This window comes from Lipotes vexillifer, unplaced genomic scaffold (assembly GCF_000442215.2).
Source record: "Lipotes vexillifer unplaced genomic scaffold, Lipotes_vexillifer_v1.1 scaffold141, whole genome shotgun sequence".
Lineage (NCBI taxonomy): Eukaryota > Metazoa > Chordata > Mammalia > Artiodactyla > Lipotidae > Lipotes > Lipotes vexillifer.
The window spans coordinates 733,159-752,753 of NW_006792108.1; the positions used below are offsets into that span (position 1 = coordinate 733,159).

General features: G+C 40.9%; 1 protein-coding gene across 1 annotated transcript in view; it reads left to right on the plus strand.

The window, feature by feature from the left end:
• The first annotated feature begins 5,381 nt into the window (after positions 1–5,381).
• The window catches only part of ANO4 (anoctamin 4), a 448,962-nt gene continuing 434,748 nt past the window's right edge, over positions 5,382–19,595 (plus strand). The window contains exons 1-2 of the mRNA XM_007465342.1: positions 5,382–5,460; positions 18,364–18,615. The gene's annotated coding sequence lies outside the window, so the exon portion shown is untranslated. The remainder of the gene's footprint in view (positions 5,461–18,363; positions 18,616–19,595) is intronic.

A 19,595-nucleotide genomic window follows, 5' to 3' on the forward strand; every position in this document is an offset into this window, starting at 1 on the left:
ATATGGTGAATTTTTTGGTAAAGTCAGTAGTTACGCATCATTTGTCTGTTTGGTAATTCTTGAGTTTTATCTGTCCATATGTATAAGCAGACTTCTAATATGTTTTTAAGGGTTTAATGAAAACATTTTCTTTTCCTTTTTAAATTTGTCCTTCCTTTCTTGCCAGTGAGATGTTTTCCCAGGCTTTGTGGATTGTGGATTCCAGGGGAGGATTTTACCAGGACCTGGAGATCCTAGACCAGTAGCATTGTCACCACCTGGGAGTCTATTAGAAATGCAGTTGTCAGTTATATATCAATAAAATGGAAAAAAATGCAGAATTCCAGGCCCACCCCAGAGATAGTAAATCCAGCTCTTCACTTTAACAAGTGATTTGCAGTCTCAAATTTTCCGTATTTTTCCAAACATTTCTTGCTCAACTGATCAGTTATTGTGTTAAAATCTCCCCCTCTTGATGATGGATTTGTCAGTTTCTCCTTGTAGCTCTATTAATTTTTGCTTCATATATTTTGAGGTTATTTTATCTCAAATAACTCAGATGTAACATTTTTTAATATCTTCCTGAAGAATCAGACCTGAACCTTTTATCATTATTTATTGACTGTCTTTATCCTTAATAATTGCTTTTTGTTTTAAAGCCTTTTTCATCTAAAACTAACATAGCTACTCTAGCTTTATTTTGATTAATGCTTGCTGTATCTTTTTATATCTTTTACTTTCAACATTTCTGTGTCCTTATGATTTAAGTGTTTCTCTTATAAATAGCATTTAGTTGATTTTCTTTTTGCTTTCCAAATCCATCTCACGATCTCTTAAATAACAAATTTAGACCATTTACATGCATTGTTATTACTAGTGTAATTGAACTTAATTCTACCATTTTACTTCAGGTTTTCTCTTTGTCTTGTTTTTTTCCTATGCTTTCTCATTTATTTCTCTTATCTAAGTAGAATTTTTTTGTTAAATTTCTTCTCCCGTTCTTCCCCACCATCTGTCTCCCACCCCCTCCAGCATAGCAAACTGGTTTGGAAATATAGTTTATTTCTGTTATTTTAATAATTACCCTTCTTACTTGTGGTTAAATCTTACCTAACGAATTCTACACATATTCATTACATTTTGTTTCACTAACTCTAAATTTAATATGTTAACCTCTCCCCGAATAATTGATTTTGAGCACCCAGCTCATGTCTTCGTATACTATGATTATTTTGCATTTTAGTTATATTTCTTTTTAAAAATTTCCCAAATTAGATATTATAATTATCATTTTATATTGACATTTTTTGTTTAGTTTTGCCTACGTATCTACCAAAATTCTGCATTCGGTGGAAAAATGAAAATAGGCATGGTAACTGCTTTTTTTGCTGTGGTTAAGATGAAAGATAGGTTGAATGTTGAGATGGGCCTGATTTTATTTGGTTATAAGACCATACTGTTTATAAGTATACCCAAAAAAATTTGAGACAAAGAAAATTGGGTTAATTTTGTCACATGTTTCTGTTAAGTGGGCCCCTGAAAACAGAATCCCCGAGATGATGTCTATCTCATTCCCTGCAGAACCTCATCAAATAAATGACTGTCAAAGATGTAGCACCAGATACAACAGGAATCCACCTAACACAGCTTATGATGTTAATCTGTCCTCCTCTGTCTTTGCCTTTGTTCTCAAATATTGGTCTAGTGTAAGACAGACCTAGGTTTTAATTCCAGCTTTGTGACTTCCCTGAAGTGTGACTCTGGGCAAATTCCCTGATTTTGTGAGCCTCTGGTTCCTCATCTGGATAGTGGGATAATCACACCTACCTTAACAGAGTTGTTTTGGAGCACAAATGAAATAATGATGTAAATGAAATAATGAATATTTAGCATAGTGCCTGGCAAGGAGTAAGTACTCAATGACTATTGTTGTATGAATCCACCACCATCTCATTTTTTTAGACATTTTTTGCAGAATTTGCATTCCTAATTTGCCCTACTGTGATTTCTGCCCCCTTTGCTTCTTAAAAAAGCTATTGTACATACAGACAGGTGGGCAAGACAAATTTATAATTTAACAAATAGTTATAAAATGAATACTGTGTTACCACCACCTAGGTCAAGAATAGAACATTCCCGGCACCATAGAACCTACCCCCACTCCCTGTACCTTTTCACAATTTCAAACTGCTTTCTTCCTCACCAAATGTAATCACCATGCTGACTTTTGTGCTAATTATTTTGTTACTTTTCTTTACTGTTTTACCATTTATATACGCATCTATAAATAATACAATTTAGTTTTGTTGTTGAAATTTTCATAAATATAATCATATATCATTTGGGTGTTGCTTCTTTCATTAAACATTATGTTTATGAGATCCATTGATAGTATTTTGTGTAGCTTTGCTTCATTCTTTTCCTTTGCTATATGGTATTCTATTTTATGGGTACCTTTGTTCTTTTTAAGTATAAGATAAAAATAATAGCTAACACTAATTGGATACTTTCTATGTACTACTTTATAAAGTAAGTGCCTTTATTATTTGCATTGTACATACAAGGAAACAGAACCCCGTAGAGATAAAGTATTGTGCCCAAGGGTTGGAACCAGGTATCTAATCTGGATACTGACTCCAGAACCCACAAAGTTTATTAACCTTATTCATAGTCTCAAGTTCTTCCACTAGGTACCTGATTTTGTTTTTTTAACTATAGTTGGTTCCTAAAGGATTAAATGGATAGTCAAGCCCTCCCACAAAAATCTAACATTTTTGTTTTAATTCTTATATAGGAAAACAACTTCCTTTACAGAGTCACTTTGTACCCAAACTGCCACAGGTCTTTGTACTTCTGCTCTTTGAGTCTTTTCAAAATATTGCCACCCAAACTATGCCCTAGTTTTACCATTCAGATTCAAGTCAAATTTCAGTAGTTTTTCCTGTTCAAATGTATGCACAGCCTCTTCCCAGGCATTCATTCCTAACTCAAGCATTCTGCTTCTTTATTGATTACTGATTTCTCAATGTGCTTTTCTCCTTCATTCCTTTTCTCTCCATTCAGAAGCATTTCTGTGGCTCTTGAATCCCTCCCTTCACCCTCCTCCCCCCTTTGATGCCATTGACATTGTCCCTGGGAGGTATCCTCCCTTCCAAAATCTTTTAAGGACAGATTGTTAGTGAAGGGTTTAAAAAAAAATTAGGAATGACAAGCTTAGAGTAGTTTGATATGTTTTAGGTCTGGGTTTTGTTGATTCAGCTGATTCCACAAATATATCTGGAATGACTTGCTAACATTTTGTGTAGCTGACTTATTTTTATTAGCCATGCCTTATCCTCTTCCACCTGCCAACCCCTAGCCCAGAAAAAGTGAGATAAGCATTATTGTCACCATTTTCAGATGGAAAGACCAATACTAAAGGAAGTCAACAGCTTGACCAAGTTCAAGGAGTTCATGTGCAGCAAAGCTGGGGCTTCAAACCCTAGGTGTGCTGACTCTAAGCCCTGTGCTCCTTCTTTTTGATCACGGCAACCTCTACTGAAGTTATAACTAATAGGAAGGGGAAATGGTCATTTGTTATCCTTTCTTTAATTTCATGCATTCCTTTGTTCTTTCAACCAACGAACATATATTGAGGATTCACCTTATGCCAGGCAAGGCACTAAGCTCTGGAGATAACAAACTGAAAAACGTGTGGACCTGCCCTTGACAAGCACATGGTTGGGATACCCATAAAATTAGTGCAATCTCGCATGCGCAGTGCTGTTGGGGGTGTGTCTACTGTTCCCGGAAGCCCCCTAGAGAGGGGGGCATGGTCTGGGAATATTTCTTAGAGGAGAAGTTGGCCACGTGCACTTGCTCGAATTAATTTTCCCCACAACAAAAATAGTCTTAAAATATTTTTTTACGTCCGTGTTTGTGGACCTACAGTGGCCTTTATGTGGCCTCTACGGGCCCCGACTACTTCCAGGCCGTCTGGCTCACTACCTGCTTTTGTCAGTACTTTCCAGCTGCTTTCAAACCACAGGCATATCCGGACACCCCGGCGGATGACTCCCATTTCCTGCCCTCTGTCCAGGTACCTGCTGTTCTTTCCTCCTAGAATGTTCATCTGCAAAGCCATCTTCTCTCAAAATCCGCATTGCTCTCTCAATAAAATATGACTCAGTACGTTTCTAGAAACCCTTTCTCTTTGACTACATTTGACATTCTTGATTATTTCTTTCCCTCGGACTTCTCATTTTCATCATTATAGATCAGAGTTTCAAAGTTTTCCTGGTATCCCGTAACATGTAATATTCAAATATTTCCTTCAGGTCAGTTTCGCAGCCATTCTTATAGTAACTCTGTGTAAACTGTACCGTTTTATATTAGACAATATGTATTTATTTTGATATTTTAAATCACGTATGCCCTGCCTTCTTCATAAACAATTTGAGGCAGTTCTGATCTCGATTTGAGCTCTGTTCTGCCACATGCTGTCGTGTGACCTTGGGCAAGGTGCTCGGCTGCCTGGAGCCTCAGCTTTTTCACCAGAGAGGTGGGGTGATGCTCGCCCTATTTCACGCTGTGCGTGAGACGATGTGGCTGAAAATGCTAAGGTGCCGTGTGAATGGGAGGTTTTGGTGTCTTTGCCCCTCTGTCGGGAATATGGTCTGCTCACGGTAGTGAGGACTGCAGTGCAGCTGGCTGCACTCGAGCCTTGCAGGGAATTGCACCCACTTCTCTGTCTCCACGGCTGCTCCTCCCATGGTTTAGCCACCACCATCTCTTGTCAGGATGACTGCAGTGGCCTCATAAAGGAGTCTTTCTGCCTCTCCTTTCATCCTCCTCCTGACTGTTCTTGCTGCCTCAAAGTGATCTTTCTGAAATGAAAATGGGATCCTGCTCTCTTGGCAACATCCAAACTTGTTAACGTGGTTTATAAGACCCCTCGTAGTCCAGCGGCTGTGCACCTCTCTTGTACTGTGTTCAGCTGCTAACTCGTGAAGCAGAGGCTTCCGAGTCTCCAGACAAGATGATAGCACTCTGCCCGGATCCTTCCCCTCAATTCATCCCCCCTTTGCCTAGTTCACTTCCCCCAGGAAGCCTTACCTGATACCCTCTAGTCTGGGTCAGGTGTTTTCTCACCTTGCCCTGTAACCCTCCCCCGGCACCCTCCCCCCATTATAATAAAGTGACACCAGACTGAAATTGCCTGTGTGACAGTCTGGGTTGTTTGTTGAAATGTTCCAGTGCACCTAGCATTCCCTAAATGTCAATGAATGAACCAATGAATAAGTATGGGATACTCAGACACAGACAGCTGGTTTATTTACCAGAGTCATATATTTACTTTGTGGTCATGGTGTTTACCAGGATGTAATTAACATTCTCCTCTTTTGTTTTCTTAAACAGACAAAGATATAAGCAGTGGGAGTTATAACCTTTCCTCCGCAACGACGGGCAGCTACTACAGTTGTGTCAGCCAGATCACCATAGGTGAGCAACTGTGCCGCTTTTTAATGAAAATGATTATCGCCTGTAAAGGTTGGGGGTGCAGGGCTATGGAAGGAGTGAGCAGAAAGGGTAAGTGCATCAAATTTATTTTCAGAGTCAGGGTAAATACTTGTGGACTCACCTTGTTGGGGTGCCCTCTTGTGGATCCTTATTGCTTTTGCATAGAGATGGATGGAGGAAATGTGATCCAGAGAGATTTAACAAAACAAAACAGAACAAAACAAAACACAGGTTTCCCAACTTTTCTTCATTTGCTTTCTCTTTCATTTGCGTATCACCTATATTATTATGTACTTAATATTGAAACTGACTCTTTAAGATTTATTTTCATTTATTTAAAAAAAATTTATATCACAACTGCAAATAGAAAATGTACATTTCCCATAAGTATAAGTTAATGAATGCATACATGCATAAAATAACAAATCAGTGTTACTGAATGCTAGCTATGCTTTGGGGGATTCTGTGTATGCCAGCTGTCCTGTCCCCTGACTCAGAAATAAAATTCCATGTCATAGCACATGGCCTTCTCAGAAACTTGAAGTCTGCAGTTTGGGGTGTGTGGTTCTCTATCCCTTCCTCCCTGGATGAGGGACCCCCCTATGGAGACAGTAGGATCCTGGCAGAATATACTGTGTTCACCTAGCACTCTCCCAGCCGCCTTCCTGCTCACCCTTAAACATGTTTTATTTTGGTCAAAAAGGGAAGAGTGACCATGATTATTTTTCTGTCTGCCGAATCTTTCCTCTCCTTTCCACTTCCTTTCAAACTTTTCTTGATTTAAGAATCTTGGCTACGACTTAGAAACAAAAGAATAATGGTGATACTTGCAGCTAACATTTATTTTGCACTTATCATTTGTCAGCAGCTCTTGGCCCTTGACATACATTATTTTACTTAATTGGGACTCTATGAGGAAGGTACTGTCATTTCCCCATCTTACAGATGAGGAAACTTGCTGTTTGCCTCACAGCCAGAAATGGATGTGCCTAGGATTCCAATCCAGGTCTGTTTGACACAAGCTCATGCTTTGAAACACAGTGTCATGGTTTCTCAGACTCCAGCAATGTGGACCCCTGTAAAAAGAAGTAATAATTATGAGCCTCTCAAATGGATTTAAATTATTTTTATTATAAGGATACCTAAGTATGTTCCAACATAAAATGTAACTATAGACACCTTATTTTCCAAATAGCCATAAAAATCAAATCAAATTTATAAATGAAATTTAAAACACTGAGAAGAAAAACAACCACAAATTCACCGCATTAATTTAAGATGATGGGCATTGTTATTTTGCTGAAATGCAGTCACTGCTTGTAATGCAACGTGGTCCTGGCTGCAGCAGTGAAGGTTCTTTGCACTGAGCTCAGTATTTACAGTGTTTATGGTAACTGCTGTGCCACCACCTCTCTCTGTTCAACCCACTCTGAAATCTCTGTTAATGCTCACTCAGGTGAGATTATTGGATCTTTGTTTGGTATGGATGCACCTTGACATTCTCCTCTCTCTCCTCTTCTCATTAAGTGTACCAACTGGTGGCAACTTGATGGAAACACAAAAGCAAACTCAGGCACTAAAATTAAGTGGCAAAATTTGGTCCATGGGATGCACATACTCATTTTTAAATGATTAAATTGACTTTTAAATGAAAAATGAAAACAACTTAAAAATCCCTGTGGAGAGTTCATGGACCTTGGTTTGAAAACACTAAATAACCTAAAATGACATTCCTAAAGACATTTGTTAAGTAGTGGGAGGTCGTTTAGAGTTCAGAGTAGGAAGGTGACAGGATGAATGCATGTATGAAAGGTTATTTGGGTGGTGAACAGGATGGATTTCATGTGCGAGAATCTGGTGTTATGACAGAGTAAGTGGCTCAGACTGTGGTCTTGACATGAGACAGTAATGAACTTGGGAAGTGGGATAGAGAGGCAGGTCTGGAGGGAGAGGCATGGAAGAGTCAGGAGGACTAGTCATTGCCTGGATGTGCCTCAGATAGTGTGCCCTGAGACTTTGAGTCAGGTTGACAGGGAGTCTGAGCCGTTCATTGAAATACAGAGGTCAGGAAGAGGACTGCATGGCTCTAGGGTCCCAGTGTGTTGGGTTTGAGGTCCCAGTGAGACCCCCCCACCTCAGAATGACCCACAGGAAGTTGGAAATGTGGAGAGAATGGGCAGGAGATGAAGATATTGGCATTCTCTTCACAGAGAGTTCAGTTGAATCTTTGGAAGAGGATGAGATTATAAGAGTGGGCATCAGTATATTGAGTGTGTAGAGGGTCAAAGACCAATCTTTGGGGGAAGCACAATTAGGATAGAAATAACGGCAGTGGTGGGAAAACCTATCAAGTACGTTTCTTGAAATGCCCAGAGAATTTCTAGAAGGGGAGACTGAGGAGGGTTACAGTTAAAAGTCTGCCCTGGTGACATCCCATGTCAGTGGATGGTGGGAGGGGAGCCAGCTTACAAGGCTCTGAATAAGGAGTGATGAGCTGTGAGTAGAGACCTCTATTAAGACACTTGTCAGTGAAAGTGGAGGGGTAAACAGTGAGGACCATATGGAAGCTTTCTGTGCCAAGTGCTGTTCTAGTTGTTTTTCCTGTATTTACTCATTTAATCCTCACAATCCCATGTGATAGATACTGTTATTTTCCCCATTTTACAGATGAGGAAACTAAGTTCTTGAAAGATTAAAAAGTAATAAAGAATACATGGGTAGTAAGAGCTGGGATTTGAGCCCAAGTAATCTGACTCACATTGGATGTCACTCTTGTTAAATTGCTGTGGGCCTAGTACCATTCCCTGGTCTAGTCAGCTGTGGCCACCATGTCAGGGTGTTTCGAATTGAATTTGTTCCACCAAAAGATATATTGAAGTTCTAACCAGTGGTACCTTTGACTGTGACCTTATTTGGAAATAGGGTCTTTACAGATGTAATCAAGTTAGGATGAGGTCATATTCACTTAGGGTGGGGCTTCTAATTCAGTGTGACTCATGTCCTGCCTGGTAAGTAGGGGAGAAGAGACACAGATATATACATACAGGGAGAGCATCATGTGATGACAGAGGCAAAGGTTAGAGTGATATGTCTACAAGCCAAGGAACACCAAGGATTGCCAGCCACATCAGAAACCAGGAAAAAACAAGAGACAAAGAAGTACACTACATAATGATTAAGGGATCAGTCCAAGAAGAAGATATAAAAATTGTAAATATTTATGCACCCAACATAGGAGCACCTCAATACATAAGTAATGCTAACAGCCATAAAAGGGGAAATCGACAGTAACACAATCATAGTAGGGGACTTTAACACCCCACTTTCACCAATGGATAGATCATCCAAAATGAAAGTAAATGAGGAAACACAAGCTTTAAATGATACATTAAACAAGATGGACTTAATTGATATTTATAGGCCATTCCATCCAAAAACAACAGAATACACTTTCTTCTCAAGTGCTCATGGAATATTCTCCAGGATAGATCATATCTTGGGCCACAAATCAAGCCTTGGTAAATTTAAGAAAATTGAAATCATATCAAGTATCTTTTCCGACCACAATGCTATGAGACTAGATATCAATTACAGGAAAAGATCTGTAAAAAATACAAACACATGGAGGCTAAACAATACACTACTAAATAACCAAGAGACCACTGAAGAAATCAAAGAGGAAATCAAAACATACTTGGAAACAAATGACAATGAAAACACGATGACCCAAAACCTATGGGATGCAGCAAAAGCAGTTCTAAGAGGGAAGTTTTTTTTTAAAATTTATTATTTTTTATTTTTTTGCGGTACGCAGGCCTCTCACTGCTGTGGCCTCTCCCGTTGAGGAGCACAGGCTCCGGACGCACAGGCACAGCGGCCATGGCTCACGGGGCCAGCCGCAGTGCGGCATGTGGGATCTTCCCAGACTGGGGCACGAACCTGTGTCCCCTGCATCGGCAGGCGGACTCTCAACCACTGCGCCACCAGGGAAGCCCCTAAGAGGGAAGTTTATAGCAATACAATCCTATCTCAAGAAACAAGAAACATCTCGAATAAACAACCTAACCTTTCACCTAAAGCAATTAGAGAAAGAAGAACAAAAAACCCCCCAAAGTTAGCAGAAGGAAAGAAATCATAAAGATCAGATCAGAAATTAATGAAAAAGAAATGAAGGAAACAATAGCAAACATCAATAAAACTAAAAGCTGGTTCTTTGAGAAGATAAACAAAATTGATAAACCATTAGCCAGACTCATCAAGAAAAAAAAAGGGAGAACACTCAAATCAACAGAATTAGAAATGAAAAAGGACAAGTAACAACTGACACTGCAGAAATACAAAGGATCATGAGAGATTACTACAAGCAGCTATATGCCAATAAAATGGATAACCTGGAAGAAGTGGACCAATTCTTAGAAAAGCACAACCTTCCGAGACTGAACCAGGAAGAAGTAGAAAATATAAACAGACCAATCACAAGCACTGAAATTGAAACTGTGATTAAAAATCTTCCAACAAACAAAAGCCCAGGAACACATGGCTTCACAGGTGAATTCGATCAAACATTTAGAGAAGGGCTAATGCCTGTCTTTCTCAAACTCTTCCAAAATATAGCAGAGGGAGGAACACTCCCAAACTCATTCTACGAGGCCACCATCACCCTGATACCAAGACCAAAGATGCCACAAAGAAAGAAAACTACAGGCCAATATCACTGATGAACGTAGATGCAAAAATCCTCAACAAAATACTAGCAAACAGAATCTAACAGCATATTAAAAGGATCATACACCATGATCAAGTGGGCTTTATCCCAGGAATGCAAGGATTCTTCAATATACGCAAATCAATAAATGTGATACACCATATTAACAAATTGAAGGAGAAAAATCATTTGATCCTCTCAATAGATGCAGAAAAAGCTTTTGACAAAATTCAACATCCATTTATTATAAAATCCCTCCAGAAAGTAGGCATAGAGGGAACTTACCTTAACATAAGAAAGGCCATATATGACAAACCCACAGCCAACATTGTTTTCAATGGTGAAAAACTGAAACCATTTCCACTGAGATCAGGAACAAGGCAAGGTTGTCCACTCTCACCACTATTATTCAACATAGTGTTAGAAGTTTTAGCCACAGTAATCAGAGAAGGAAAAGAAATAAAAGGAACACAAATTGGAAAAGAAGAATTAAAGCTGTTACTGTTTGCAGATGACATAATACTATACATAGAGAATCCTAAAGATGCCACCAGAAAACTACTAGAGCTAATCAATGAATTTGGTAGAGTAGCAGGATACAAAATGAAGGCACAGAAATCTCTTGCATTCCTATACACTGATGATGAAAAATCTGAAAGAGGCATTAAGGAAACACTCCCATTTACCACTGCAACAAAGAGAATAAAATACCTAGGAATAAACCTACCTAAGGAGACAAAGTATGCTGAAAACTCTAAGACACTGATGAGAGAAATTAAAGATGATACAAATAGATGGAGAGATATACCATGTTCTTGGACTGGAAGAATGAACATTGTGAAAATGACTGTACTACCCAAAGCAATCTACAGATTCAGTGCAAGCCCTATCAAACTACCAATGGCATTTTTCACAGAACTAGAACAAAAAATTTCACAATTTGTATGGAAACACAAAAGACCCTGAATAGCCAAAGCAATCTTGAGAAAGAAAAACAGAGCTGGAGGAAGCAGGCTCCCGGACTTCAGAGTATACTACAAAGCTACAATAATCAAGACAGTATGGTACTGGCACAAAAACAGAAATATAGATCAATGGGACAGTATAGAAAGCCCAGAGATAAACCCACGCACATATGGTCAACTAATCTATGACAAAGGAGGCAAGAATATACAATGGAGAAGAGACAGCCTCTTCAATAAGTGGTGCTGGGAAAACTGGACAGCTACATGTAAAAGAATGAAATTAGAACACTTCCTAACACCATACACAGAATAAACTCAAAATAGATTAAAGACCTAAATGAAAGGTGAGACACTATAAAACTCTTAGAGGGGGCTTCCCTGGTGGCGCAGTGGTTGGGGGTTTGCCTGCGATGCGGGGGACGCGGGTTCGTGCCCCGGTCCGGGGGGATCCCACATGCCACGGAGCGGCTGGGCCCGTGAGCCATGGCCGCTGAGCCTGCGCGTCCGGAGCCTGTGCTCCGCAGCGGGAGAGGCCACAACAGTGAGAGGCCCATGTACCGCAAAAAAAAAAAAAAAAAAAAAAACTCTTAGAGGAAAACATAGGCATAACACTCTCTGACATAAATCACAGCAAGATCCTTTTTGACCCACCTTCTAGAGAAATGGAAATAAAAACAAAAATAAACAAATGGGACTTAATGAAACTTAAAAGCTTTTGCACAGCTAAGGAAAACATAAGGCAAAAAGACAACCCTCTGAATGGGAGAAAATATCTGCCAATGAAGCAACTGACAAAAGATTAACCTCCAAAATTTACAAGCAGCTCATGCAGCTCAAGATCAAAAAGCAAACAACCCAATCCAAAGATGGGCAGAAGACCTAAATAGACATTTCTCCGAAGAAGATATATAGATTGCCAACAAACACATGAAAGGATGCTCAACATCACTAATCATTAGAAAAATGCAAATCAAAACTACAATGAGGTATCAACTCACACCAGTCAAAATAGACATCATCAAAAAATCTACAAACAATAAATGCTAGAGAGGGTGTGGAGAAAAGGGAACCCTCTTGCACTGTTGGTGGGAATGTAAATTGATACAGCCACTATGGAGAACAGTATGGGGTTCCTTAAAAAACTACAACTGGAACTACCATATGACCCAGCAATCCCACTACTGGGCATATACCCTGAGAAAACTGTAATTCAAAAAGAGTCATGTTCCACTATGTTCATTGCAGCTCTATTTACAATAGCCCGGAGATGGAAACAACCTAAGTGCCCATTGTCGGATGAATGGATAAAGAAGATGTGGCACATATATACAATGGAATATTACTCAGCCATCAAAAGAAATGAAATTGAGCTATTTGTAATGAGGTGCATAGACCTAGAGTCTGTCATACAGAGTGAAGTAAGTTAGAAAGAGAAAAACAAATTACGTATGCTAACACGTATATATGGAATCTAAAGAAAAGAAAAAATGGTTCTGAAGAACCTAGGGGCAGGATAGGAATAAAGACGCAGACGTAGAGAATGGACTTGAGGACACGGGGAGGGGGAAGGGTAAGCTGAGACAAAGTGAGAGAGTAGCATGGACATATATACAATGTAAAATAGACAGCTAGTGGGAAGCAGCTGCATGGCACAGGGAGATCAGCTCAGTGTTTTGTGACCACCTAGAGGGGTGGGATAGGGAGGGTGGGAGGGAGGAAGATGCAAGAGGGAGGAGATATGGGGATGTATGTATATGTATAGCTGATTCACTTTTTTATAAAGCAGAAACTAACACACCATTGTAAAGCAATTATACTCCCCTAAAGATGTTAAAAAACAAACAAACAAGAAACCAGGAAAAGGCAGACAACAAATTTCCCCCTAGAGACTTCAGAGAGAGCACAGCCCTGCTGAAATCTTGATTTCAGACTTCCAGCCTCCAAAACCGTGAGAGGATAAATTTCTGTTTGTTTTTTTTTTCTTGCGTTATGCGGGCCTCTCACTGTTGTGGCCTCTCCCATTTGCGGAGCACAGGCTCCGGACGCGCAGGCTCAGTGGCCATGGCTCACGGGCCCAGCCGCTCCGCGGCATGTGGGATCTTCCCGAAACGGGGCACGAACCCGCGTCTCCTGCATCGGCAGGCGGACTCTCAAGCACTGCGCCACCAGGGAAGCCCAAATTTCTGTTTTCTTTAAGCCACCCAGTTTGTGATCCTTTGTTACAGCAGCCCTAGGAAACTCATATAACAGGTTCTTACTGACCTATGAAGTCACCTCTGAAGGGGCAGTGTGTATGTCACACAGTTTTCTCAGAAGGTGATGGGGCAACTGAAAGGCCCTTGAATGTTGCTTCTGTTTCAACAAACTCAAACTGGCTGAAACCATAAGTAAAGTTATTATTTCATATAATAGGAAGGCCTGTTGGGAGGACAGATTGAGTAGGCTGCTTGATGATGTTGTGAAAGAACTTCTCCCCTTTGCCTTCCTGGGAAAATCTATCTTCCTGATGGTGGCCCCAAGGCTGCCGTGGTTCCAGGAATTTCACTCAGGCTCAACAGTGATCAGAGAGAAAGGAGCTTTGGTGCCTTCCTCAGGTGTTCACTTGAGGTGCTGAAACTTTCCCCTGAAGCACCTCAGAGACTTCTATCTCAATGTGTGGGATTTGGTCACATGACCACCCTTCAGCAAATCACTGACAAGGGAGATAAGATCGTGGTCTTTACACCCATCATGGCCCATGTGGAGGTCGGGGAGTGTGAGGTCAGTCTGCCCTGAGTCACAAGCTGTGTGGGAGTGGGATGAATTCCCAAACAAAATGTGACTCTGTTGGGAGGAAGGGGTGTGGGTGGAGGATGGATTCAGCACAGTCATCAGGCAGTGTCCACTGCCCACAGTCTGTCCAGTACAAAGCACTTTAAAAATATTTATAGTAAAAGCAGCAGATAATTAACAACTTTATACTCAAAGTACTGGAGGGAGGACATCTCTGAGTCGTCTAGCAGTTCTTTTTTAAAAGCTCTTTTTGTTTTCTTTCATCCCCTGTACTTCCGTCCTTCTCTTACAGGATAGTCATCTCACACAAAAGTGTCTCATTTGTGAGGGAATTCCATTTAAGAGAACAGCACACTTCTGGACTTCCTACTAATGTAGTTCCTTATAGGAACCTATGTCCTGACTGAAGAATTGCCAAAAGAATTGCCAAAAAATCCAATCAACAGAAAAAGTGACACCTTCTGAAATTTTTCTACCTATCCATGAGACCCTTGGAAAACTCCTTATTTTCTTCTTTTTTTTTTTTTTTTCTGGCCGCACGGCATGGCATGTGGGATCTTAGTTCCCCGACCAGGGATGGAACCCGCGCCTTCCCCGACCAGGGACCGAACCCGCGCCCCCTGCATTGGAAGCGTGGAGTCTCAACCACTGGACCACCAGGGAAGTCCTGAAAACTCCTTATTTTCTGATAGTAAACTCCCATTTTTTCATGTATGAAAGATTTAAGAACTTTAAAGTTGATTAACATCATTTTTTTTCTCAAGACAGTCTATAATTTTGAGTGTTCCTTACATGTCTGTTTAGGATTTGGGGGCTAGTGGGTGATAGTGTTGGCATGCAACTCAGAGAAAGCTGAGACCCCTGCTTCTACCCCACCCCCGACCTGGGGACAGGGTGGTGGGTGAGGGAGAGTGAGTAGGCTGCCAATGTGACATTCCTGTTACTTGCCTCTTGGGCACTTGGACACTAGCTGTTCCCTTGGATGGTTGGATAACCAACCACCCAAAATACTTTGACCTCATTGTTGCTTTTAAATTTAGGCTGGTCCATTTCTATTCCATCATAATTATGCAGATCTTATCATAGCTCATTTGTATCAGTGACATGAATTAATATATTTGCTAATGAACTCCATTTCTGGATTAAATGATGTGGTAATTTCCTAAAGTAAAAAAAAAAAGCAGGTGGCTTCTTAGCACTGTGAACAATATTTTTTCAAAATTAAGTATATGTTATAAATTAGCTATCATTTTATGAAAGAAATGGTAAAACCTGAAATTATGGAGAGTCCAGAGTTCCTTGGGACTTTTAAGCCTAACGCTTTCATGGTGTGTGATAGATATTATACACCCTTCTCTGTATAATGACTCCCAAGGAGCTTGGGAATATGGAAAGAGAAGAGGCATTTAAGCAAGTTTCCAAATGAAACAACAAGGTGAGGGAAAACATGGTCCAGTAATTATTCTTCTTGTAAAAGGATTCTCTGGTGTGAGTAGGAGGTAATACGTTTTCACATTTTTAATAAAAACATAATGGAACATCAGTTCAAATGGTGCCTCCTAGAATTTCATTTCTATGCCCCAGTACACTCTTAGGAGCTATGGGAGATCCAAGAGTATTGATCACAAAATAAACACACTAGCATCAGAGGTTTAGTCCAACAAACAGGATCGGGGGGCAGCCTTGGAGTCAGTAGCATTCAGTTTAGCCTCCACTGCAGCTGTGGCTCCATTGCCGTTCTGAACATTAATTTGTGTTCTCTGTGATTATCTTCAGAGGCTCTGTAGCCCTTACCAGAGAAAGAATCACTCACCTCACTGTATTCCACTTAACTTTTAGGAAGGTGACTGGCCAAGAAGAGTACAAGCAGTCCAGTCAGCATGTTCTCAAGGGTGTCAGCATTTCCCTTTCCTTGTGCATTCTGGTCCATTGAGATCCCTCTATAAAAAATTGTTCAGAAAGGAATAAATAACCTACGAGCGGTTAGAGGGGGAAACAGACCCCGATTCCATCTGCTAGAATCCTTCTTGTTGCCTGTGTTCTCAGTGCGAGGCAGGGGACCAGAGCACCCATGTTGTCTTTGATGAGCCTGGGCTTGAATCTGTTATTTCTGTGTAGTTATTGACCTTGTGGAAGTAATAATGTCCCTTAGCCTCGGTTTCCTTATCTGTCAAATGGGAATATTAGTACCTTCCTGACAGGGTTATTGTGAGGTTAAATGAGGTGGTCCTGATAGATCCCTTAGCACATTGCCAATAAGCATTAGACAGTATTGTAACTTTTAGTGGATTTATCATTTTATGACAATGAAGTAGATTGTTCATTCCTGGGCATCGGGCATGGCTTCAATGTGGATGAGTTCCAGATTTACAGCTCTGGTCCTATGTCTCCTAATCCTCATTTCCGTTGTTTTTTTCAGTCTACTGCCAGACATTTCTGCACAGATATTTCCACTAAAGCTCCACCTCCTCGTGTGTAAAAAAACACACTCAACCTTCCTCAGCCCTTGCCAGGCCAGTCCTTCTGATGGTCCCAGTGAGGATGAGGAAATCCACCATTCTGTTTGCCATAAGTCTTCTCTGACATCTTGCCAACAAAAAACAAAGCTACCTGGTGGCCCCAAACTCCTTTCTTTCCACGTCATTGTTGCATATCTCTCTGGACCTCTTTTCCTTTCTTGCTGCCAACATTTAAATTTGGTCCCTTAATAATGTTTGCCTGGCCTGTGCTTCACAGCCTCTTATGTCACCTCCTTGCCGCTGGTCTAGGAAGAATACGGTGAACAGTGGGTATCTATTGAATGCCAGGGGCAAAAGCCAAATAGAGAAATGCTGGGAGGGAGTTTTAAAGATGACTAAGACACCCTGTGACCTTGAGGGATACTCAGCTCATGAGAGAGACACATAGAGAGAAGGAACACTTGACTGTGAAGTGTGGGCAGGGACTGTCTGACACTTATCCATGTTCAAGTGGTTTCCCGCATGGTGTGGGAGGGCTGCCCCAGACAACATCGGCCAGTCTGCAGGATCCATGCACGCCTCCTCCCTTGTTGCCCCTTTTGGGCTTTCTTGGTGCCTCAACACCCACTCCCCACTTTGGACTTTCTCCCCACACACCTCCAGCCCCTGCACACCAACACCTTTTACTGGGCCTCCCTTTACCGTGGTTATGACAGCTTGGGGGAGTCAGAGGAATCTCCCCAGAAGGGGTCACCACCAGAGGAAGGAGGCACAGATTCTGCCTTTTGCTGCTGTCCATTTGATTATGCCAGTCCCCACTTCACAAACTTTTAGGGATATTGCTTTGCCTAGCAAGTAAAATCTAATTTTCTTACCTTGGCATTTAAGACCCTCAGCTGTCTTGTATCAACCTACCTTTCCATTCTTGTTTTTTTCTGACTACACTTATATTATATTTCTAAATTCTGTACCTCGGTTGCAAATGCAAAGGCCTGCAGAGATCAGGCATGTAAGACAAATAAGGGAAGCAGGCTTAGTAAGCCTGTAAGGTATTAGGGAATGGTGGGGACTGTGGCAGACAGGAATTCCTTTACTCTGCTTTAAAAGAGTGGCTCTGTGGTTGCTTCAGCTGACAGTTGCCACGTGGGAATGTGGTCCAGTGTTGCTTGATCTTTAGGAGAAGATCAAGAGATTTTTAAAGAGAGGACAGAAAGCTGGATTTTTGTTGAGAATGCTCTAGACTTTTATTGTTGTCAATTTTAATTTGAACTTTACTTCAAATTAAGAAAAATGTGGGCTAACAAAACATATCTACAGAACAGATCTGTCCCTCTGATTGTTTTAGGTGGCAACCCTTGCCTAGAAGGCCAAGTTCATGCCATCTTTTCCACGACCTAGTTCCTCCACCTAGAAAGGGCTTTGTCCCCTGAAATCCTGGGGAATGTCTTTGTCCCACTTTAAACTATTTCTTTCATCTTGCTTTGTACTGTTGTTAGTTGGAAAAAGGGAAAGAACATGGATTTTGGAGCCAGACAGATCTGGGCTTAAATTCTGCCTCTGGCACTTAATGGCTGCTTGACCTAGGGCAATTTGAGGTCCAATTTCCTATAAACCGGAAATAGTAATTGTATCCTTGTACAGTTGCAGTAAGGATTACAATCACTTATGCAAAGTACCTAGAACATAATAGACTTTCAGTTATCTTTTTCATTATGATCACAAGTCTTATCTCCTTTATTGGACTCTGAGCTCCTTAAGGGCAAAGACTGGGCACCTAGAACATAGTATGTGCTTAATAAACATAGGTTGACTAGTTAACAAGATTCATCCAGTGTGACAATTCCTGCCTATTTATTGGTAACATGCATCCTTATCTCAAGTGGTGTTTGATTTGATGCGCAGCTAAGACTTTGGGGGAAATACAGAAAGAAATACGGTATAAGGCTTTGATTGCTGATCTGACTTTATGTGTTTGTCTTGCCAGGTTACGACATTGCTGGGCCTGTTGCAGTTGGGCTCACCCACTGGAAAAATCCATATGCACAAGGCAGACCCACCCTCCCATCAGATCTGCCTCTCTTCGTCTCCAAAGATGTAGGCATCCCGGTATATCACCAATCCCTCACTCGCAAGACTGAGCTGGCCACGCCTCTGTCTTGCCCAGCCTCACTGTCCATCACTCCAGTGCCTTCTTACAGCAGCAGCAGCCAGGAAACCCTGAGCCAAGACACAACAGGTAACAGTACTGGCTTCCTGTTGGAGATTCAGGACTCCATGTGTTTAAAAGTTCCTTCATGCATTTGCCTGCTGAATGGATTGCATCTGCATTTCTGCTTGTGTGATGCTATGGACCCCAACAATTCCCCCATATTCACTGGCCTTTAATAGCTTGGCTGTATCAGAAGGAAGGTTAGATGTGTTTAGAAATATTTGACCTAAGCGTTAGTTCTATTTGGTAAGATGTTGTCTGGAAATCAACTCTGAATCAGAATTCCAAGTTTTGTCATAAGGACTTTTTGTTTGTTTAATTTTTATCCTCTAGTGACAAGGCATTGATCTTGGATTACAGTCTTATATTCAAAAAAGTCATTTTTGAATACTTACCTCAGTTACTAGCAATACATGATGCTCCACAAATTTGATCTGTCATGCGTCTTCGAACCACTGCCAATGGGCCAAATCTTGGCTGCCACATGTTTTTGTTCAGCCCAAGAACTAAAAATAGTTTTTACTTTAAATGGTTGGTGTCTTAGTCAGTTCAGGCTGCTATAACAAAAGACCACAGACCAGGCAGTTCATAAAAAACAGAAATTTATTTCTTACAGTTCTGGAGGCTGGAGGCTTGAGATCAGGGTGCCAACATAGTTGGGTGAGGGTCCTTTTTTGGGTTGCAGACTTCTCACAGTATCCTCACATGACAGAAAGGGAAAGGGGCCTCTGTGGGGTCTTTTTTTTATAAGAACGCTAATCCCAGTCATGAGGGCTCCACTTTCATGACCTAAGCACCTCCCAGGGGCCCTGCCTCCTAAAACCATCACATTAGCCATTAGGATTTCAAACGTATGAATTTTGGAGGGACACAAACATTGAGACCATACAGTTGGAAAAAATTAAAAGGATAAGAATATTTTGAGACACATGAAATTCACATTTCAGCGTTCATATATAAAGTTTTATTGGACACAACCTCTTATATATTGTCTATGGTTGCTTTCA